Genomic DNA, 22,777 nt, shown 5'->3' with positions numbered 1-22,777 from the left:
GAGTGGCATGGTGTCCAGGAGGAGGAAAAAAAGCCTCCAAGACTGCAGGGTGGCGTGGTGTCCAGGAGGAGGAAAAAAAGCCAACAAGACTGCAGGGTGGTATGGTGTCCAGGAGGAGGAAAAAAAAGCCAACAAGGCTGCAGGGTGGTATGGTGTCAAGGAGGAGGAAAAAAAGCCTCCAAGACAGCAGGGTGGCATTGTGTCCAGGAGGAGGAAAAAAAAGCCTACAAGACAGCAGGGTGGCATGGTGTCCAGGAGGGGGAAAAAAAGCCTACAAGACTGCAGGGTGGCATGGTGTCGAGGAGGAGGAAAAAAAGCCTCCAAGACTGCAGGGTGGTATGGTGTCCAGGAGGAGGAAAAAAAGCCCACAAGACTGCAGGGTGGTATGGTGTCCAGGAGGAGGGAAAAAAGCGCACAAGACTGCAGGGTGGTATGGTGTCCAGTCGGAGGAAGAAAAGCCTACAAGACTGCAGAGTGGCATGGTGTCCAGGAGGAGGAAAAAAAGCCTCCAAGACTGCAGGGTGGCATGGTGTCCAGGAGGAGGAAAAATAGCTGACAAGAGTGAAGGGTGGAATGGTGCCCAGGAGGAGGAAAAAAAGCCCACAAGACTGCAGGGTGGTATGGTGTCAAGGAGGAAAAAACGCCTCCAAGACTGCAGGGTGGCATGGTGTCCAGGAGGAGGAAAAAAAGTCTATAAGACTGCAGGGTGGCATGGGGTCCAGGAGATGGAAAAAAAGCCTACAAGACTGCAGGGTGGTATGGTGTCCAGGAGGAGGAAAAAAAGCCTACAAGACTGCAGGGTGGCATGGTGTCCAGGAGGAGGAAAAAAAGCCTCCAAGACTGCAGGGTGGTATGGTGTCCAGGAGGAGGAAAAAAAAGCCAACAAGGCTGCAGGGTGGTATGGTGTCAAGGAGGAGGAAAAAAAGCCTCCTAGACAGCAGGGTGGCATGGTGTCCAGGAGGAGGAAAAAAAGCCTACAAGACTGCAGGGTGGTATGGTGTCCAGGAGGAGGAAAAAAAAGCCAACAAGGCTGCAGGGTGGTATGGTGTCAAGGAGGAGGAAAAAAAGCCTACAAGACTGCAGGGTGGCATGGTGTCGAGGAGGAGGAAAAAAAGCCTCCAAGACTGCAGGGTGGCATGGTGTCGAGGAGGAGGAAAAAAAGCCTCCAAGACTGCAGGGTGGCATGGTGTCGAGGAGGAGGAAAAAAAGCCTCCAAGACTGCAGGGTGGTATGGTGTCCAGGAGAGGAAAAAAAGCCCACAAGACTGCAGTGTGGTATGGTGTCCAGGAGGAGGGAAAAAAGCCTACAAGCCTGCAGGGTGGTATGGTGTCCAATCGGAGGAAAAAAAGCCGACCCAGGCTCCCCCTGCAGGAGAAAAAAAACCCTACAACACCCGGGGTTCCCAGGCGGTCTCCCATCCAGGTACTAACCGGGCCCGAACCTGCTTAGCTTCCGAGATCGGACGAGATCGGGCGTATTCAGGGTGGTATGGTCGTAGGCAATAACTGATTCTCTTTGGAAATACTTGAAGGACTGAAAATGTTTCCCAAGTGAGAGTTTCGTATTTTCTGCCACCAACGGTGGATGGAGGTTATGTTTTTTACCCCTGTCTGTTTGTCTGTCTGTCCGTTTGTGAACAGGATATCTCAAAAGGTTGTAGACGGATTCGGACTAAATTCGGCAGAGATGTGGCGTGTGTGACAAAGACGAAATGATTCGATTTTGGTGAAGATCTGGAATCGGATCCGGCTCCGACAATTCTTTAAAATGATTCTTCACCATTGGGAGACAGGGCCAAAAACGATACATCCAGCAGGATATCTCAAAACGTTATGGACGGATTTGGACGAAGCTTGGTGGAGAGGTTGTGTGTGTGACAAGGAAGAATCGATTCAATTTTGGTGAAGATCTGGATCCGGACCCATCTCGTAGAATTTTAAAGTGATTCTTCACCATCGGGCCAAACAATATAGCCTCTGGCAGGATATCTCAAAAAGTTATGGTAGTTAAGGGGAACTCTGGAATACAAAACGTGACCAGCGCACCTGGTGGAGGTATGCTCTCTTCTGAGTGCCGTTCGAGTTTACTTTTAATTTCCATTTGAAACTTTTCTTTCCATCACGATCTTCTTTTTCAATGGAGAACCCTCACATTCTTTCCAATTCCTTATCGGTAATGGTAGTGGTGGCAGTAGTACGAGTGGTTTTTATTCGGCTTGTGGGAGTGGTAGTAGTCAGCTAGTAGTCGTAGTCGTAGTCGCAGTGGCGGTACTGATAAAAGTGGGCTCGTTGTAATCGTAGTAGGCCAATAGGGGTGGTGGAAGTACTCGTGGTCGTTGGGAGTAGTTGAAGGCTCGTAGTAGTGGTAGTTGTAGTTGAAGGCGAGGAGTAGTGCGGCAAAAACGAACATACCAGCGAGCGTGTCAGACAGCACAAATCGCAGACAATCAAAACAACCCTCCCCCTGCAGGAGAAAAAAAAGCCAACATCACTCTCCCTGCAGGAGAAAAAAAAACTTACAACACTCCCCCTGCAGGAGAAAAAAAACCCTACAACACTCCCTCCCCCTGCAGGAGAAAAAAAGCCTCCAAGACTCCCCCTGCAGGAGAAAAAAATCTTACAACAGTCCCCCTGCAGGAGAAAAAAAAACCCTGCAACACTCCCTCCCCCTGCAGGAGAAAAAAAGCCTGCAAGACTCCCCCTGCAGGAGAAAAAAAAAGCCAACAGCACTCCCCCTGGAGGAGGAAAAAAAGCCAACAACACTCTGCCTGCAGGAGAAAAAAAGCCTACAACACTCCCCCTGCAGGAGAAAAAAATAGCCAACAACACCCTGCCTGCAGGAGAAAAAAAGCCTACAACACTCCCCCTGCAGGAGAAAAAAAAAGCCAACAGGACTCCCCCTGCAGGAGAAAAAAAAGTCGACAACACTCCCCCTGCAGGAGAAAAAAAAAGCCAACAACACTCCACCTGCAGGAGAAAAAAATGCCGACAACACTCCCCCTGCAGGAGAAAAAAAAGCCAACAACACTCCCTCCCCCTGTAGGAGAAAAAAAAGCCTACAAGACTGCAGGGTGGTATGGTGTCCAAGAGGAGGAAAAAAAGCCTACAAGAGTGCAGGGTGGTATGGTGTCCAAGAGGAGGAAAAACAAGCCTACAAGAGTGCAGGGTGGTATGGTGTCCAAGAGGAGGAAAAAAAGCCTACAAGACTGCAGGGTGGTATGGTGTCCAGGAGGAGGAAAAAAGCCGACAAGACTGCAGGGTGGTATGGTGTCCAGGAGGAAGAAAAAAAGCCCACAAGACTGCAGGGTGGTATGGTGTCCAGGAGGGGGAAAAAAGCCTTCAAGACTGCAGGGTGGTATGGTGTCCAGGAGGAGGAAAAAAGCCCACAAGACTGCAGGGTGGTTTGGTGTCCAGGAGGAGGAAAAAAAGCGTACAAGACTGCAGGGTGGTATGGTGTCCAGGAGGAGGAAAAAAAGCCCACAAGACTGCAGGGTGGTATGGTGTCCAGGAGGAGGACAAAAAGCCAACAAGAGTGCAGGGTGCTATCGTCTCCAGGAGGAGGAAAAATAGCTGACAAGAGAGCAGGGTGGTATGGTGCCCAGGAGGAGGAAAAAAAGCCTTCAAGACTGCATGGTGGCATGGGGTCCAGGAGATGGAAAAAAAAGCCTACAAGACTGCAGGGTGGTATGGTGTGCAGGAGGAGGAAAAAAAGCCTACAAGACTGCAGGGTGGTATGGTGTCCAGGAGGAGGAAAAAAAGCTGACAAGACTGCAGGGTGGAGAGGTGTCCAGTAGGAGGGAAAAAAGCCCACAAGACTGCAGGGTGGTATGGTGTCCAGTCGGAGGAAAAAAAGCCTACAAGACTGCAGAGTGGCATGGTGTCCAGGAGGAGGAAAAAAAGCCTTCAAGACTGCAGGGTGGTATGGTGTCCAGGAGGAGGAAAAAAGCCCACAAGACTGCAGGGTGGTTTGGTGTCCAGGAGGAGGAAAAAAAGCGTACAAGACTGCAGGGTGGTATGGTGTTCAGGAGGAGGAAAAAAAGCCCACAAGACTGCAGGGTGGTATGGTGTCCAGGAGGAGGACAAAAAGCCAACAAGAGTGCAGGGTGCTATCGTCTCCAGGAGGAGGAAAAATAGCTGACAAGAGAGCAGGGTGGTATGGTGCCCAGGAGGAGGAAAAAAAGCCTTCAAGACTGCATGGTGGCATGGGGTCCAGGAGATGGAAAAAAAAGCCTACAAGACTGCAGGGTGGTATGGTGTGCAGGAGGAGGAAAAAAAGCCTACAAGACTGCAGGGTGGTATGGTGTCCAGGAGGAGGAAAAAAACGCCTACAAGACTGCTGGGGGGTATGGTGTCCAGGAGGAGGAAAGAAAGCCCACAAGACTGTAGGGTGGCATGGAGTCCAGGAGGAGGAAAAAAAGCTGACAAGACTGCAGGGTGGAGAGGTGTCCAGTAGGAGGGAAAAAAGCCCACAAGACTGCAGGGTGGTATGGTGTCCAGTCGGAGGAAAAAAAGCCTACAAGACTGCAGAGTGGCATGGTGTCCAGGAGGAGGAAAAAAAGCCTCCAAGACTGCAGGGTGGTATGGTGTCCAGGAGGAGGAAAAAAAGCCTACAAGACTGCAGAGTGGCATGGTGTCCAGGAGGAGGAAAAAAAGCCTCCAAGACTGCAGGGTGGCATGGTGTCCAGGAGGAGGAAAAAAAGCCTACAAGACTGCAGGGTGGTATGGTGTCCAGGAGTAGGAAAAAAAAGCCCACAAGACTGCAGGGTGGTATGGTGTCCAGGAGGAGGAAAAAAAGCCAACAAGCCTGCAGGGTGGTATGGTGTCCAGTCGGAGGAAAAAAAGCCGACAAGACTGCAGGGTGGCATGGTGTCGAGGAGGAGGAAAAAAAGCCTCCAAGACAGCAGGGTGGCATGGTGTCCAGGAGGAGGGAAAAAAGCCCACAAGACTGCAGGATGGTATGGTGTCCAGTCGGAGGAAAAAAAGCCTACAAGACTGCAGAGTGGCATGGTGTCCAGGAGGAGGAAAAAAAGCCTCCAAGACTGCAGGGTGGCATGGTGTCCAGGAGGAGGAAAAAAAGCCTCCAAGACTGCAGGGTGGCATGGTGTCCAGGAGGAGGAAAAAAAGCCTACAAGACTGCAGGGTGGTATGGTGTCCAGGAGTAGGAAAAAAAAGCCCACAAGACTGCAGGGTGGTATGGTTTCCAGGAGGAGGAAAAAAAGCCAACAAGCCTGCAGGGTGGTATGGTGTCCAGTCGGAGGAAAAAAAGCCGACAAGACTGCAGGGTGGCATGGTGTCGAGGAGGAGGAAAAAAAGCTTCCAAGACAGCAGGGTGGCATGGTGTCCAGGAGGAGGGAAAAAAGCCCACAAGACTGCAGGATGGTATGGTGTCCAGTCGGAGGAAAAAAAGCCTACAAGACTGCAGAGTGGCATGGTGTCCAGGAGGAGGAAAAAAAGCCTCCAAGACTGCAGGGTGGCATGGTGTCCAGGAGGAGGACAAAAAGCCAACAAGAGTGCAGGGTGGTATCGTCTCCAGGAGGAGGAAAAATAGCTGACAAGAGTGCAGGGTGGTATGGTGCCCAGGAGGAGGAAAAAAAGCCCACAAGACTGCAGGGTGGCATGGTGTCCAGGAGGAGGAAAAAAAGCCTATAAGACTGCAGGGTGGCATGGTGTCCAGGAGATGGAAAAAAGCCTACAAGACTGCAGGGTGGTATGGTGTCCAGGAGTAGGAAAAAAAAGCCCACAAGACTGCAGGGTGGTATGGTGTCCAGGAGGAGGAAAAAAAGCCCACAAGCCTGCAGGGTGGTATGGTGTCCAGTCGGAGGAAAAAAAGCCGACAAGACTGCAGGGTGGCATGGTGTCGAGGAGGAGGAAAAAAAGCCTCCAAGACAGCAGGGTGGCATGGTGTCCAGGAGGAGGGAAAAAAGCCCACAAGACTGCAGGATGGTATGGTGTCCAGTCGGAGGAAAAAAAGCCTACAAGACTGCAGAGTGGCATGGTGTCCAGGAGGAGGAAAAAAAGCCTCCAAGACTGCAGGGTGGCGTGGTGTCCAGGAGGAGGAAAAAAAGCCTACAAGACTGCAGGGTGGTATGGTGTCCAGGAGGAGGAAAAAAAAGCCAACAAGGCTGCAGGGTGGTATGGTGTCAAGGAGGAGGAAAAAAAGCCTCCAAGACAGCAGGGTGGCATTGTGTCCAGGAGGAGGAAAAAAAAGCGTACAAGACAGCAGGGTGGCATGGTGTCCAGGAGGGGGAAAAAAAGCCTACAAGACTGCAGGGTGGCATGGTGTCGAGGAGGAGGAAAAAAAGCCTCCAAGACTGCAGGGTGGTATGGTGTCCAGGAGGAGGAAAAAAAGCCCACAAGACTGCAGGGTGGTATGGTGTCCAGGAGGAGGGAAAAAAGCGCACAAGACTGCAGGGTGGTATGGTGTCCAGTCGGAGGAAGAAAAGCCTACAAGACTGCAGAGTGGCATGGTGTCCAGGAGGAGGAAAAAAAGCCTCCAAGACTGCAGGGTGGCATGGTGTCCAGGAGGAGGAAAAATAGCTGACAAGAGTGAAGGGTGGAATGGTTCCCAGGAGGAGGAAAAAAAGCCCACAAGACTGCAGGGTGGTATGGTGTCAAGGAGGAAAAAACGCCTCCAAGACTGCAGGGTGGCATGGTGTCCAGGAGGAGGAAAAAAAGTCTATAAGACTGCAGGGTGGCATGGGGTCCAGGAGATGGAAAAAAAGCCTACAAGACTGCAGGGTGGTATGGTGTCCAGGAGGAGGAAAAAAAGCCTACAAGACTGCAGGGTGGCATGGTGTCCAGGAGGAGGAAAAAAAGCCTCCAAGACTGCAGGGTGGTATGGTGTCCAGGAGGAGGAAAAAAAAGCCAACAAGGCTGCAGGGTGGTATGGTGTCAAGGAGGAGGAAAAAAAGCCTCCTAGACAGCAGGGTGGCATGGTGTCGAGGAGGAGGAAAAAAAGCCTACAAGACTGCAGGGTGGTATGGTGTCCAGGAGGAGGAAAAAAAAGCCAACAAGGCTGCAGGGTGGTATGGTGTCAAGGAGGAGGAAAAAAAGCCTACAAGACTGCAGGGTGGCATGGTGTCGAGGAGGAGGAAAAAAAGCCTCCAAGACTGCAGGGTGGCATGGTGTCGAGGAGGAGGAAAAAAAGCCTCCAAGACTGCAGGGTGGCATGGTGTCGAGGAGGAGGAAAAAAAGCCTCCAAGACTGCAGGGTGGTATGGTGTCCAGGAGAGGAAAAAAAGCCCACAAGACTGCAGTGTGGTATGGTGTCCAGGAGGAGGGAAAAAAGCCTACAAGCCTGCAGGGTGGTATGGTGTCCAATCGGAGGAAAAAAAGCCGACCCAGGCTCCCCCTGCAGGAGAAAAAAAAGCCTACAACACCCGGGGTTCCCAGGCGGTCTCCCATCCAGGTACTAACCGGGCCCGAACCTGCTTAGCTTCCGAGATCGGACGAGATCGGGCGTATTCAGGGTGGTATGGTCGTAGGCAATAACTGATTCTCTTTGGAAATACTTGAAGGACTGAAAATGTTTCCCAAGTGAGAGTTTCGTATTTTCTGCCACCAACGGTGGATGGAGGTTATGTTTTTTACCCCTGTCTGTTTGTCTGTCTGTCCGTTTGTGAACAGGATATCTCAAAAGGTTGTAGACGGATTCGGACTAAATTCGGCAGAGATGTGGCGTGTGTGACAAAGACGAAATGATTCGATTTTGGTGAAGATCTGGAATCGGATCCGGCTCCGACAATTCTTTAAAATGATTCTTCACCATTGGGAGACAGGGCCAAAAACGATACATCCAGCAGGATATCTCAAAACGTTATGGACGGATTTGGACGAAGCTTGGTGGAGAGGTTGTGTGTGTGACAAGGAAGAATCGATTCAATTTTGGTGAAGATCTGGATCCGGACCCATCTCGTAGAATTTTAAAGTGATTCTTCACCATCGGGCCAAACAATATAGCCTCTGGCAGGATATCTCAAAAAGTTATGGTAGTTAAGGGGAACTCTGGAATACAAAACGTGACCAGCGCACCTGGTGGAGGTATGCTCTCTTCTGAGTGCCGTTCGAGTTTACTTTTAATTTCCATTTGAAACTTTTCTTTCCATCACGATCTTCTTTTTCAATGGAGAACCCTCACATTCTTTCCAATTCCTTATCGGTAATGGTAGTGGTGGCAGTAGTACGAGTGGTTTTTATTCGGCTTGTGGGAGTGGTAGTAGTCAGCTAGTAGTCGTAGTCGTAGTCGCAGTGGCGGTACTGATAAAAGTGGGCTCGTTGTAATCGTAGTAGGCCAATAGGGGTGGTGGAAGTACTCGTGGTCGTTGGGAGTAGTTGAAGGCTCGTAGTAGTGGTAGTTGTAGTTGAAGGCGAGGAGTAGTGCGGCAAAAACGAACATACCAGCGAGCGTGTCAGACAGCACAAATCGCAGACAATCAAAACAACCCTCCCCCTGCAGGAGAAAAAAAAGCCAACATCACTCTCCCTGCAGGAGAAAAAAAAACTTACAACACTCCCCCTGCAGGAGAAAAAAAACCCTACAACACTCCCTCCCCCTGCAGGAGAAAAAAAGCCTCCAAGACTCCCCCTGCAGGAGAAAAAAATCTTACAACAGTCCCCCTGCAGGAGAAAAAAAAACCCTGCAACACTCCCTCCCCCTGCAGGAGAAAAAAAGCCTGCAAGACTCCCCCTGCAGGAGAAAAAAAAAGCCAACAGCACTCCCCCTGGAGGAGGAAAAATAGCCAACAACACCCTGCCTGCAGGAGAAAAAAAGCCTACAACACTCCCCCTGCAGGAGAAAAAAAAAGCCAACAGGACTCCCCCTGCAGGAGAAAAAAAAGTCGACAACACTCCCCCTGCAGGAGAAAAAAAAAGCCAACAACACTCCACCTGCAGGAGAAAAAAATGCCGACAACACTCCCCCTGCAGGAGAAAAAAAAGCCAACAACACTCCCTCCCCCTGTAGGAGAAAAAAAAGCCTACAAGACTGCAGGGTGGTATGGTGTCCAAGAGGAGGAAAAAAAGCCTACAAGAGTGCAGGGTGGTATGGTGTCCAAGAGGAGGAAAAACAAGCCTACAAGAGTGCAGGGTGGTATGGTGTCCAGGAGGAGGAAAAAAGCCGACAAGACTGCAGGGTGGTATGGTGTCCAGGAGGAAGAAAAAAAGCCCACAAGACTGCAGGGTGGTATGGTGTCCAGGAGGGGGAAAAAAGCCTTCAAGACTGCAGGGTGGTATGGTGTCCAGGAGGAGGAAAAAAGCCCACAAGACTGCAGGGTGGTTTGGTGTCCAGGAGGAGGAAAAAAAGCGTACAAGACTGCAGGGTGGTATGGTGTCCAGGAGGAGGAAAAAAAGCCCACAAGACTGCAGGGTGGTATGGTGTCCAGGAGGAGGACAAAAAGCCAACAAGAGTGCAGGGTGCTATCGTCTCCAGGAGGAGGAAAAATAGCTGACAAGAGAGCAGGGTGGTATGGTGCCCAGGAGGAGGAAAAAAAGCCTTCAAGACTGCATGGTGGCATGGGGTCCAGGAGATGGAAAAAAAAGCCTACAAGACTGCAGGGTGGTATGGTGTGCAGGAGGAGGAAAAAAAGCCTACAAGACTGCAGGGTGGTATGGTGTCCAGGAGGAGGAAAAAAACGCCCACAAGACTGCTGGGGGGTATGGTGTCCAGGAGGAGGAAAGAAAGCCCACAAGACTGTAGGGTGGCATGGAGTCCAGGAGGAGGAAAAAAAGCCGACAAGACTGCAGGGTGGAGAGGTGTCCAGTAGGAGGGAAAAAAGCCCACAAGACTGCAGGGTGGTATGGTGTCCAGTCGGAGGAAAAAAAGCCTACAAGACTGCAGAGTGGCATGGTGTCCAGGAGGAGGAAAAAAAGCCTCCAAGACTGCAGGGTGGTATGGTGTCCAGGAGGAGGAAAAAAAGCCTACAAGACTGCAGAGTGGCATGGTGTCCAGGAGGAGGAAAAAAAGCCTCCAAGACTGCAGGGTGGCATGGTGTCCAGGAGGAGGAAAAAAAGCCTACAAGACTGCAGGGTGGTATGGTGTCCAGGAGTAGGAAAAAAAAGCCCACAAGACTGCAGGGTGGTATGGTGTCCAGGAGGAGGAAAAAAAGCCAACAAGCCTGCAGGGTGGTATGGTGTCCAGTCGGAGGAAAAAAAGCCGACAAGACTGCAGGGTGGCATGGTGTCGAGGAGGAGGAAAAAAAGCCTCCAAGACAGCAGGGTGGCATGGTGTCCAGGAGGAGGGAAAAAAGCCCACAAGACTGCAGGATGGTATGGTGTCCAGACGGAGGAAAAAAAGCCTACAAGACTGCAGAGTGGCATGGTGTCCAGGAGGAGGAAAAAAAGCCTCCAAGACTGCAGGGTGGCATGGTGTCCAGGAGGAGGAAAAAAAGCCTCCAAGACTGCAGGGTGGCATGGTGTCCAGGAGGAGGAAAAAAAGCCTACAAGACTGCAGGGTGGTATGGTGTCCAGGAGTAGGAAAAAAAAGCCCACAAGACTGCAGGGTGGTATGGTTTCCAGGAGGAGGAAAAAAAGCCAACAAGCCTGCAGGGTGGTATGGTGTCCAGTCGGAGGAAAAAAAGCCGACAAGACAGCAGGGTGGCATGGTGTCGAGGAGGAGGAAAAAAAGCTTCCAAGACAGCAGGGTGGCATGGTGTCCAGGAGGAGGGAAAAAAGCCCACAAGACTGCAGGATGGTATGGTGTCCAGTCGGAGGAAAAAAAGCCTACAAGACTGCAGAGTGGCATGGTGTCCAGGAGGAGGAAAAAAAAGCCTCCAAGACTGCAGGGTGGCATGGTGTCCAGGAGGAGGACAAAAAGCCAACAAGAGTGCAGGGTGGTATCGTCTCCAGGAGGAGGAAAAATAGCTGACAAGAGTGCAGGGTGGTATGGTGCCCAGGAGGAGGAAAAAAAGCCTCCAAGACTGCAGGGTGGCATGGTGTCGAGGAGGAGGAAAAAAAGCCTCCAAGACTGCAGGGTGGTATGGTGTCCAGGAGAGGAAAAAAAGCCCACAAGACTGCAGTGTGGTATGGTGTCCAGGAGGAGGGGAAAAAGCCTACAAGCCTGCAGGGTGGTATGGTGTCCAATCGGAGGAAAAAAAGCCGACCCAGGCTCCCCCTGCAGGAGAAAAAAACACCCGGGGTTCCCAGGCGGTCTCCCATCCAGGTACTAACCGGGCCCGAACCTGCTTAGCTTCCGAGATCGGACGAGATCGGGCGTATTCAGGGTGGTATGGTCGTAGGCAATAACTGATTCTCTTTGGAAATACTTGAAGGACTGAAAATGTTTCCCAAGTGAGAGTTTCGTATTTTCTGCCACCAACGGTGGATGGAGGTTATGTTTTTTACCCCTGTCTGTTTGTCTGTCTGTCCGTTTGTGAACAGGATATCTCAAAAGGTTGTAGACGGATTCGGACTAAATTCGGCAGAGATGTGGCGTGTGTGACAAAGACGAAATGATTCGATTTTGGTGAAGATCTGGAATCGGATCCGGCTCCGACAATTCTTTAAAATGATTCTTCACCATTGGGAGACAGGGCCAAAAACGATACATCCAGCAGGATATCTCAAAACGTTATGGACGGATTTGGACGAAGCTTGGTGGAGAGGTTGTGTGTGTGACAAGGAAGAATCGATTCAATTTTGGTGAAGATCTGGATCCGGACCCATCTCGTAGAATTTTAAAGTGATTCTTCACCATCGGGCCAAACAATATAGCCTCTGGCAGGATATCTCAAAAAGTTATGGTAGTTAAGGGGAACTCTGGAATACAAAACGTGACCAGCGCACCTGGTGGAGGTATGCTCTCTTCTGAGTGCCGTTCGAGTTTACTTTTAATTTCCATTTGAAACTTTTCTTTCCATCACGATCTTCTTTTTCAATGGAGAACCCTCACATTCTTTCCAATTCCTTATCGGTAATGGTAGTGGTGGCAGTAGTACGAGTGGTTTTTATTCGGCTTGTGGGAGTGGTAGTAGTCAGCTAGTAGTCGTAGTCGTAGTCGCAGTGGCGGTACTGATAAAAGTGGGCTCGTTGTAATCGTAGTAGGCCAATAGGGGTGGTGGAAGTACTCGTGGTCGTTGGGAGTAGTTGAAGGCTCGTAGTAGTGGTAGTTGTAGTTGAAGGCGAGGAGTAGTGCGGCAAAAACGAACATACCAGCGAGCGTGTCAGACAGCACAAATCGCAGACAATCAAAACAACCCTCCCCCTGCAGGAGAAAAAAAAGCCAACATCACTCTCCCTGCAGGAGAAAAAAAAACTTACAACACTCCCCCTGCAGGAGAAAAAAAACCCTACAACACTCCCTCCCCCTGCAGGAGAAAAAAAGCCTCCAAGACTCCCCCTGCAGGAGAAAAAAATCTTACAACAGTCCCCCTGCAGGAGAAAAAAAAACCCTGCAACACTCCCTCCCCCTGCAGGAGAAAAAAAGCCTGCAAGACTCCCCCTGCAGGAGAAAAAAAAAGCCAACAGCACTCCCCCTGGAGGAGGAAAAAAAGCCAACAACACTCTGCCTGCAGGAGAAAAAAAGCCTACAACACTCCCCCTGCAGGAGAAAAAAATAGCCAACAACACCCTGCCTGCAGGAGAAAAAAAGCCTACAACACTCCCCCTGCAGGAGAAAAAAAAGGCCAACAGGACTCCCCCTGCAGGAGAAAAAAAAGTCGACAACTCTCCCCCTGCAGGAGAAAAAAAAAGCCAACAACACTCCACCTGCAGGAGAAAAAAATGCCGACAACACTCCCCCTGCAGGAGAAAAAAAAGCCAACAACACTCCCTCCCCCTGTAGGAGAAAAAAAAAGCCTACAAGACTGCAGGGTGGTATGGTGTCCAAGAGGAGGAAAAAAAGCCTACAAGAGTGCAGGGTGGTATGGTGTCCAAGAGGAGGAAAAACAAGCCTACAAGAGTGCAGGGTGGTATGGTGTCCAAGAGGAGGAAAAAAAGCCTACAAGACTGCAGGGTGGTATGGTGTCCAGGAGGAGGAAAAAAGCCGACAAGACTGCAGGGTGGTATGGTGTCCAGGAGGAAGAAAAAAAGCCCACAAGACTGCAGGGTGGTATGGTGTCCAGGAGGGGGAAAAAAGCCTTCAAGACTGCAGGGTGGTATGGTGTCCAGGAGGAGGAAAAAAGCCCACAAGACTGCAGGGTGGTTTGGTGTCCAGGAGGAGGAAAAAAAGCGTACAAGACTGCAGGGTGGTATGGTGTCCAGGAGGAGGAAAAAAAGCCCACAAGACTGCAGGGTGGTATGGTGTCCAGGAGGAGGACAAAAAGCCAACAAGAGTGCAGGGTGCTATCGTCTCCAGGAGGAGGAAAAATAGCTGACAAGAGAGCAGGGTGGTATGGTGCCCAGGAGGAGGAAAAAAAGCCTTCAAGACTGCATGGTGGCATGGGGTCCAGGAGATGGAAAAAAAAGCCTACAAGACTGCAGGGTGGTATGGTGTGCAGGAGGAGGAAAAAAAGCCTACAAGACTGCAGGGTGGTATGGTGTCCAGGAGGAGGAAAAAAAGCTGACAAGACTGCAGGGTGGAGAGGTGTCCAGTAGGAGGGAAAAAAGCCCACAAGACTGCAGGGTGGTATGGTGTCCAGTCGGAGGAAAAAAAGCCTACAAGACTGCAGAGTGGCATGGTGTCCAGGAGGAGGAAAAAAAGCCTTCAAGACTGCAGGGTGGTATGGTGTCCAGGAGGAGGAAAAAAGCCCACAAGACTGCAGGGTGGTTTGGTGTCCAGGAGGAGGAAAAAAAGCGTACAAGACTGCAGGGTGGTATGGTGTCCAGGAGGAGGAAAAAAAGCCCACAAGACTGCAGGGTGGTATGGTGTCCAGGAGGAGGACAAAAAGCCAACAAGAGTGCAGGGTGCTATCGTCTCCAGGAGGAGGAAAAATAGCTGACAAGAGAGCAGGGTGGTATGGTGCCCAGGAGGAGGAAAAAAAGCCTTCAAGACTGCATGGTGGCATGGGGTCCAGGAGATGGAAAAAAAAGCCTACAAGACTGCAGGGTGGTATGGTGTGCAGGAGGAGGAAAAAAAGCCTACAAGACTGCAGGGTGGTATGGTGTCCAGGAGGAGGAAAAAAACGCCCACAAGACTGCTGGGGGGTATGGTGTCCAGGAGGAGGAAAGAAAGCCCACAAGACTGTAGGGTGGCATGGAGTCCAGGAGGAGGAAAAAAAGCTGACAAGACTGCAGGGTGGAGAGGTGTCCAGTAGGAGGGAAAAAAGCCCACAAGACTGCAGGGTGGTATGGTGTCCAGTCGGAGGAAAAAAAGCCTACAAGACTGCAGAGTGGCATGGTGTCCAGGAGGAGGAAAAAAAGCCTCCAAGACTGCAGGGTGGTATGGTGTCCAGGAGGAGGAAAAAAAGCCTACAAGACTGCAGAGTGGCATGGTGTCCAGGAGGAGGAAAAAAAGCCTCCAAGACTGCAGGGTGGCATGGTGTCCAGGAGGAGGAAAAAAAGCCTACAAGACTGCAGGGTGGTATGGTGTCCAGGAGTAGGAAAAAAAAGCCCACAAGACTGCAGGGTGGTATGGTGTCCAGGAGGAGGAAAAAAAGCCAACAAGCCTGCAGGGTGGTATGGTGTCCAGTCGGAGGAAAAAAAGCCGACAAGACTGCAGGGTGGCATGGTGTCGAGGAGGAGGAAAAAAAGCCTCCAAGACAGCAGGGTGGCATGGTGTCCAGGAGGAGGGAAAAAAGCCCACAAGACTGCAGGATGGTATGGTGTCCAGTCGGAGGAAAAAAAGCCTACAAGACTGCAGAGTGGCATGGTGTCCAGGAGGAGGAAAAAAAGCCTCCAAGACTGCAGGGTGGCATGGTGTCCAGGAGGAGGAAAAAAAGCCTCCAAGACTGCAGGGTGGCATGGTGTCCAGGAGGAGGAAAAAAAGCCTACAAGACTGCAGGGTGGTATGGTGTCCAGGAGTAGGAAAAAAAAGCCCACAAGACTGCAGGGTGGTATGGTTTCCAGGAGGAGGAAAAAAAGCCAACAAGCCTGCAGGGTGGTATGGTGTCCAGTCGGAGGAAAAAAAGCCGACAAGACGGCAGGGTGGCATGGTGTCGAGGAGGAGGAAAAAAAGCTTCCAAGACAGCAGGGTGGCATGGTGTCCAGGAGGAGGGAAAAAAGCCCACAAGACTGCAGGATGGTATGGTGTCCAGTCGGAGGAAAAAAAGCCTACAAGACTGCAGAGTGGCATGGTGTCCAGGAGGAGGAAAAAAAGCCTCCAAGACTGCAGGGTGGCATGGTGTCCAGGAGGAGGACAAAAAGCCAACAAGAGTGCAGGGTGGTATCGTCTCCAGGAGGAGGAAAAATAGCTGACAAGAGTGCAGGGTGGTATGGTGCCCAGGAGGAGGAAAAAAAGCCCACAAGACTGCAGGGTGGCATGGTGTCCAGGAGGAGGAAAAAAAGCCTATAAGACTGCAGGGTGGCATGGTGTCCAGGAGATGGAAAAAAGCCTACAAGACTGCAGGGTGGTATGGTGTCCAGGAGTAGGAAAAAAAAGCCCACAAGACTGCAGGGTGGTATGGTGTCCAGGAGGAGGAAAAAAAGCCCACAAGCCTGCAGGGTGGTATGGTGTCCAGTCGGAGGAAAAAAAGCCGACAAGACTGCAGGGTGGCATGGTGTCGAGGAGGAGGAAAAAAAGCCTCCAAGACAGCAGGGTGGCATGGTGTCCAGGAGGAGGGAAAAAAGCCCACAAGACTGCAGGATGGTATGGTGTCCAGTCGGAGGAAAAAAAGCCTACAAGACTGCAGAGTGGCATGGTGTCCAGGAGGAGGAAAAAAAGCCTCCAAGACTGCAGGGTGGCGTGGTGTCCAGGAGGAGGAAAAAAAGCCTACAAGACTGCAGGGTGGTATGGTGTCCAGGAGGAGGAAAAAAAAGCCAACAAGGCTGCAGGGTGGTATGGTGTCAAGGAGGAGGAAAAAAAGCCTCCAAGACAGCAGGGTGGCATTGTGTCCAGGAGGAGGAAAAAAAAGCCTACAAGACAGCAGGGTGGCATGGTGTCCAGGAGGGGGAAAAAAAGCCTACAAGACTGCAGGGTGGCATGGTGTCGAGGAGGAGGAAAAAAAGCCTCCAAGACTGCAGGGTGGTATGGTGTCCAGGAGGAGGAAAAAAAGCCCACAAGACTGCAGGGTGGTATGGTGTCCAGGAGGAGGGAAAAAAGCGCACAAGACTGCAGGGTGGTATGGTGTCCAGTCGGAGGAAGAAAAGCCTACAAGACTGCAGAGTGGCATGGTGTCCAGGAGGAGGAAAAAAAGCCTCCAAGACTGCAGGGTGGCATGGTGTCCAGGAGGAGGAAAAATAGCTGACAAGAGTGAAGGGTGGAATGGTGCCCAGGAGGAGGAAAAAAAGCCCACAAGACTGCAGGGTGGTATGGTGTCAAGGAGGAAAAAACGCCTCCAAGACTGCAGGGTGGCATGGTGTCCAGGAGGAGGAAAAAAAGTCTATAAGACTGCAGGGTGGCATGGGGTCCAGGAGATGGAAAAAAAGCCTACAAGACTGCAGGGTGGTATGGTGTCCAGGAGGAGGAAAAAAAGCCTACAAGACTGCAGGGTGGCATGGTGTCCAGGAGGAGGAAAAAAAGCCTCCAAGACTGCAGGGTGGTATGGTGTCCAGGAGGAGGAAAAAAAAGCCAACAAGGCTGCAGGGTGGTATGGTGTCAAGGAGGAGGAAAAAAAGCCTCCTAGACAGCAGGGTGGCATGGTGTCGAGGAGGAGGAAAAAAAGCCTACAAGACTGCAGGGTGGTATGGTGTCCAGGAGGAGGAAAAAAAAGCCAACAAGGCTGCAGGGTGGTATGGTGTCAAGGAGGAGGAAAAAAAGCCTACAAGACTGCAGGGTGGCATGGTGTCGAGGAGGAGGAAAAAAAGCCTCCAAGACTGCAGGGTGGCATGGTGTCGAGGAGGAGGAAAAAAAGCCTCCAAGACTGCAGGGTGGCATGGTGTCGAGGAGGAGGAAAAAAAGCCTCCAAGACTGCAGGGTGGTATGGTGTCCAGGAGAGGAAAAAAAGCCCACAAGACTGCAGTGTGGTATGGTGTCCAGGAGGAGGGAAAAAAGCCTACAAGCCTGCAGGGTGGTATGGTGTCCAATCGGAGGAAAAAAAGCCGACCCAGGCTCCCCCTGCAGGAGAAAAAAAAGCCTACAACACCCGGGGTTCCCAGGCGGTCTCCCATCCAGGTACTAACCGGGCCCGAACCTGCTTAGCTTCCGAGATCGGACGAGATCGGGCGTATTCAGGGTGGTATGGTCGTAGGCAATAACTGATTCTCTTTGGAAATACTTGAAGGACTGAAAATGTTTCCCAAGTGAGAGTTTCGTATTTTCTACCACCAACGGTGGATGGAGGTTATGTTTTTTACCCCTGTCTGTTTGTCTGTCTGTCCGTTTGTGAACAGGATATCTCAAAAGGTTGTAGACGGATTCGGACTAAATTCGGCAGAGATGTGGCGTGTGTGACAAAGACGAAATGATTCGATTTTGGTGAAGATCTGGAATCGGATCCGGCTCCGACAATTCTTTAAAATGATTCTTCACCATTGGGAGACAGGGCCAAAAACGATACATCCAGCAGGATATCTCAAAACGTTATGGACGGATTTGGACGAAGCTTGGTGGAGAGGTTGTGTGTGTGACAAGGAAGAATCGATTCAATTTTGGTGAAGATCTGGATCCGGACCCATCTCGTAGAATTTTAAAGTGATTCTTCACCATCGGGCCAAACAATATAGCCTCTGGCAGGATATCTCAAAAAGTTATGGTAGTTAAGGGGAACTCTGGAATACAAAACGTGACCAGCGCACCTGGTGGAGGTATGCTCTCTTCTGAGTGCCGTTCGAGTTTACTTTTAATTTCCATTTGAAACTTTTCTTTCCATCACGATCTTCTTTTTCAATGGAGAACCCTCACATTCTTTCCAATTCCTTATCGGTAATGGTAGTGGTGGCAGTAGTACGAGTGGTTTTTATTCGGCTTGTGGGAGTGGTAGTAGTCAGCTAGTAGTCGTAGTCGTAGTCGCAGTGGCGGTACTGATAAAAGTGGGCTCGTTGTAATCGTAGTAGGCCAATAGGGGTGGTGGAAGTACTCGTGGTCGTTGGGAGTAGTTGAAGGCTCGTAGTAGTGGTAGTTGTAGTTGAAGGCGAGGAGTAGTGCGGCAAAAACGAACATACCAGCGAGCGTGTCAGACAGCACAAATCGCAGACAATCAAAACAACCCTCCCCCTGCAGGAGAAAAAAAAGCCAACATCACTCTCCCTGCAGGAGAAAAAAAAACTTACAACACTCCCCCTGCAGGAGAAAAAAAACCCTACAACACTCCCTCCCCCTGCAGGAGAAAAAAAGCCTCCAAGACTCCCCCTGCAGGAGAAAAAAATCTTACAACAGTCCCCCTGCAGGAGAAAAAAAAACCCTGCAACACTCCCTCCCCCTGCAGGAGAAAAAAAGCCTGCAAGACTCCCCCTGCAGGAGAAAAAAAAAGCCAACAGCACTCCCCCTGGAGGAGGAAAAAAAGCCAACAACACTCTGCCTGCAGGAGAAAAAAAGCCTACAACACTCCCCCTGCAGGAGAAAAAAATAGCCAACAACACCCTGCCTGCAGGAGAAAAAAAGCCTACAACACTCCCCCTGCAGGAGAAAAAAAAAGCCAACAGGACTCCCCCTGCAGGAGAAAAAAAAGTCGACAACACTCCCCCTGCAGGAGAAAAAAAAAGCCAACAACACTCCACCTGCAGGAGAAAAAAATGCCGACAACACTCCCCCTGCAGGAGAAAAAAAAGCCAACAACACTCCCTCCCCCTGTAGGAGAAAAAAAAGCCTACAAGACTGCAGGGTGGTATGGTGTCCAAGAGGAGGAAAAAAAGCCTACAAGAGTGCAGGGTGGTATGGTGTCCAAGAGGAGGAAAAACAAGCCTACAAGAGTGCAGGGTGGTATGGTGTCCAAGAGGAGGAAAAAAAGCCTACAAGACTGCAGGGTGGTATGGTGTCCAGGAGGAGGAAAAAAGCCGACAAGACTGCAGGGTGGTATGGTGTCCAGGAGGAAGAAAAAAAGCCCACAAGACTGCAGGGTGGTATGGTGTCCAGGAGGGGGAAAAAAGCCTTCAAGACTGCAGGGTGGTATGGTGTCCAGGAGGAGGAAAAAAGCCCACAAGACTGCAGGGTGGTTTGGTGTCCAGGAGGAGGAAAAAAAGCGTACAAGACTGCAGGGTGGTATGGTGTCCAGGAGGAGGAAAAAAAGCCCACAAGACTGCAGGGTGGTATGGTGTCCAGGAGGAGGACAAAAAGCCAACAAGAGTGCAGGGTGCTATCGTCTCCAGGAGGAGGAAAAATAGCTGACAAGAGAGCAGGGTGGTATGGTGCCCAGGAGGAGGAAAAAAAGCCTTCAAGACTGCATGGTGGCATGGGGTCCAGGAGATGGAAAAAAAAGCCTACAAGACTGCAGGGTGGTATGGTGTGCAGGAGGAGGAAAAAAAGCCTACAAGACTGCAGGGTGGTATGGTGTCCAGGAGGAGGAAAAAAAGCTGACAAGACTGCAGGGTGGAGAGGTGTCCAGTAGGAGGGAAAAAAGCCCACAAGACTGCAGGGTGGTATGGTGTCCAGTCGGAGGAAAAAAAGCCTACAAGACTGCAGAGTGGCATGGTGTCCAGGAGGAGGAAAAAAAGCCTTCAAGACTGCAGGGTGGTATGGTGTCCAGGAGGAGGAAAAAAGCCCACAAGACTGCAGGGTGGTTTGGTGTCCAGGAGGAGGAAAAAAAGCGTACAAGACTGCAGGGTGGTATGGTGTCCAGGAGGAGGAAAAAAAGCCCACAAGACTGCAGGGTGGTATGGTGTCCAGGAGGAGGACAAAAAGCCAACAAGAGTGCAGGGTGCTATCGTCTCCAGGAGGAGGAAAAATAGCTGACAAGAGAGCAGGGTGGTATGGTGCCCAGGAGGAGGAAAAAAAGCCTTCAAGACTGCATGGTGGCATGGGGTCCAGGAGATGGAAAAAAAAGCCTACAAGACTGCAGGGTGGTATGGTGTGCAGGAGGAGGAAAAAAAGCCTACAAGACTGCAGGGTGGTATGGTGTCCAGGAGGAGGAAAAAAACGCCTACAAGACTGCTGGGGGGTATGGTGTCCAGGAGGAGGAAAGAAAGCCCACAAGACTGTAGGGTGGCATGGAGTCCAGGAGGAGGAAAAAAAGCTGACAAGACTGCAGGGTGGAGAGGTGTCCAGTAGGAGGGAAAAAAGCCCACAAGACTGCAGGGTGGTATGGTGTCCAGTCGGAGGAAAAAAAGCCTACAAGACTGCAGAGTGGCATGGTGTCCAGGAGGAGGAAAAAAAGCCTCCAAGACTGCAGGGTGGTATGGTGTCCAGGAGGAGGAAAAAAAGCCTACAAGACTGCAGAGTGGCATGGTGTCCAGGAGGAGGAAAAAAAGCCTCCAAGACTGCAGGGTGGCATGGTGTCCAGGAGGAGGAAAAAAAGCCTACAAGACTGCAGGGTGGTATGGTGTCCAGGAGTAGGAAAAAAAAGCCCACAAGACTGCAGGGTGGTATGGTGTCCAGGAGGAGGAAAAAAAGCCAACAAGCCTGCAGGGTGGTATGGTGTCCAGTCGGAGGAAAAAAAGCCGACAAGACTGCAGGGTGGCATGGTGTCGAGGAGGAGGAAAAAAAGCCTCCAAGACAGCAGGGTGGCATGGTGTCCAGGAGGAGGGAAAAAAGCCCACAAGACTGCAGGATGGTATGGTGTCCAGTCGGAGGAAAAAAAGCCTACAAGACTGCAGAGTGGCATGGTGTCCAGGAGGAGGAAAAAAAGCCTCCAAGACTGCAGGGTGGCATGGTGTCCAGGAGGAGGAAAAAAAGCCTCCAAGACTGCAGGGTGGCATGGTGTCCAGGAGGAGGAAAAAAAGCCTACAAGACTGCAGGGTGGTATGGTGTCCAGGAGTAGGAAAAAAAAGCCCACAAGACTGCAGGGTGGTATGGTTTCCAGGAGGAGGAAAAAAAGCCAACAAGCCTGCAGGGTGGTATGGTGTCCAGTCGGAGGAAAAAAAGCCGACAAGACTGCAGGGTGGCATGGTGTCGAGGAGGAGGAAAAAAAGCTTCCAAGACAGCAGGGTGGCATGGTGTCCAGGAGGAGGGAAAAAAGCCCACAAGACTGCAGGATGGTATGGTGTCCAGTCGGAGGAAAAAAAGCCTACAAGACTGCAGAGTGGCATGGTGTCCAGGAGGAGGAAAAAAAGCCTCCAAGACTGCAGGGTGGCATGGTGTCCAGGAGGAGGACAAAAAGCCAACAAGAGTGCAGGGTGGTATCGTCTCCAGGAGGAGGAAAAATAGCTGACAAGAGTGCAGGGTGGTATGGTGCCCAGGAGGAGGAAAAAAAGCCCACAAGACTGCAGGGTGGCATGGTGTCCAGGAGGAGGAAAAAAAGCCTATAAGACTGCAGGGTGGCATGGTGTCCAGGAGATGGAAAAAAGCCTACAAGACTGCAGGGTGGTATGGTGTCCAGGAGTAGGAAAAAAAAGCCCACAAGACTGCAGGGTGGTATGGTGTCCAGGAGGAGGAAAAAAAGCCCACAAGCCTGCAGGGTGGTATGGTGTCCAGTCGGAGGAAAAAAAGCCGACAAGACTGCAGGGTGGCATGGTGTCGAGGAGGAGGAAAAAAAGCCTCCAAGACAGCAGGGTGGCATGGTGTCCAGGAGGAGGGAAAAAAGCCCACAAGACTGCAGGATGGTATGGTGTCCAGTCGGAGGAAAAAAAGCCTACAAGACTGCAGAGTGGCATGGTGTCCAGGAGGAGGAAAAAAAGCCTCCAAGACTGCAGGGTGGCGTGGTGTCCAGGAGGAGGAAAAAAAGCCTACAAGACTGCAGGGTGGTATGGTGTCCAGGAGGAGGAAAAAAAAGCCAACAAGGCTGCAGGGTGGTATGGTGTCAAGGAGGAGGAAAAAAAGCCTCCAAGACAGCAGGGTGGCATTGTGTCCAGGAGGAGGAAAAAAAAGCGTACAAGACAGCAGGGTGGCATGGTGTCCAGGAGGGGGAAAAAAAGCCTACAAGACTGCAGGGTGGCATGGTGTCGAGGAGGAGGAAAAAAAGCCTCCAAGACTGCAGGGTGGTATGGTGTCCAGGAGGAGGAAAAAAAGCCCACAAGACTGCAGGGTGGTATGGTGTCCAGGAGGAGGGAAAAAAGCGCACAAGACTGCAGGGTGGTATGGTGTCCAGTCGGAGGAAGAAAAGCCTACAAGACTGCAGAGTGGCATGGTGTCCAGGAGGAGGAAAAAAAGCCTCCAAGACTGCAGGGTGGCATGGTGTCCAGGAGGAGGAAAAATAGCTGACAAGAGTGAAGGGTGGAATGGTTCCCAGGAGGAGGAAAAAAAGCCCACAAGACTGCAGGGTGGTATGGTGTCAAGGAGGAAAAAACGCCTCCAAGACTGCAGGGTGGCATGGTGTCCAGGAGGAGGAAAAAAAGTCTATAAGACTGCAGGGTGGCATGGGGTCCAGGAGATGGAAAAAAAGCCTACAAGACTGCAGGGTGGTATGGTGTCCAGGAGGAGGAAAAAAAGCCTACAAGACTGCAGGGTGGCATGGTGTCCAGGAGGAGGAAAAAAAGCCTCCAAGACTGCAGGGTGGTATGGTGTCCAGGAGGAGGAAAAAAAAGCCAACAAGGCTGCAGGGTGGTATGGTGTCAAGGAGGAGGAAAAAAAGCCTCCTAGACAGCAGGGTGGCATGGTGTCGAGGAGGAGGAAAAAAAGCCTACAAGACTGCAGGGTGGTATGGTGTCCAGGAGGAGGAAAAAAAAGCCAACAAGGCTGCAGGGTGGTATGGTGTCAAGGAGGAGGAAAAAAAGCCTACAAGA

The 22,777-nt window shown here is 51.1% G+C and overlaps 3 non-coding genes and 1 pseudogene across 3 annotated transcripts; all 4 read right to left on the bottom strand.

Moving 5' to 3' along the window:
- Window positions 1–1,381: 1,381 nt before the first annotated feature.
- On the bottom strand, window positions 1,382–1,500 carry LOC144890310 (5S ribosomal RNA). The gene has a single exon (XR_013622305.1). It is a non-coding gene; the product is annotated as a 5S ribosomal RNA (ribosomal RNA).
- Window positions 1,501–7,365: 5,865 nt separating this feature from the next.
- On the bottom strand, window positions 7,366–7,484 carry LOC144890204 (5S ribosomal RNA). The gene has a single exon (XR_013622296.1). It is a non-coding gene; the product is annotated as a 5S ribosomal RNA (ribosomal RNA).
- Window positions 7,485–11,112: 3,628 nt separating this feature from the next.
- LOC137420019 (5S ribosomal RNA) lies at window positions 11,113–11,231 on the bottom strand (annotated as a pseudogene).
- Window positions 11,232–17,097: 5,866 nt separating this feature from the next.
- LOC144890195 (5S ribosomal RNA) lies at window positions 17,098–17,216 on the bottom strand. Its single transcript, XR_013622295.1, has one exon. It is a non-coding gene; the product is annotated as a 5S ribosomal RNA (ribosomal RNA).
- Between the last annotated feature and the right edge of the window lie 5,561 nt (window positions 17,217–22,777).

Source organism: Myxine glutinosa, chromosome 1, assembly GCF_964187855.1.
Source record: "Myxine glutinosa chromosome 1, kmMyxGlut1.1, whole genome shotgun sequence".
Taxonomy (NCBI): Eukaryota; Metazoa; Chordata; class Myxini; order Myxiniformes; family Myxinidae; genus Myxine; species Myxine glutinosa.
This window is presented reverse-complemented; position numbering and strand designations above follow the sequence as displayed.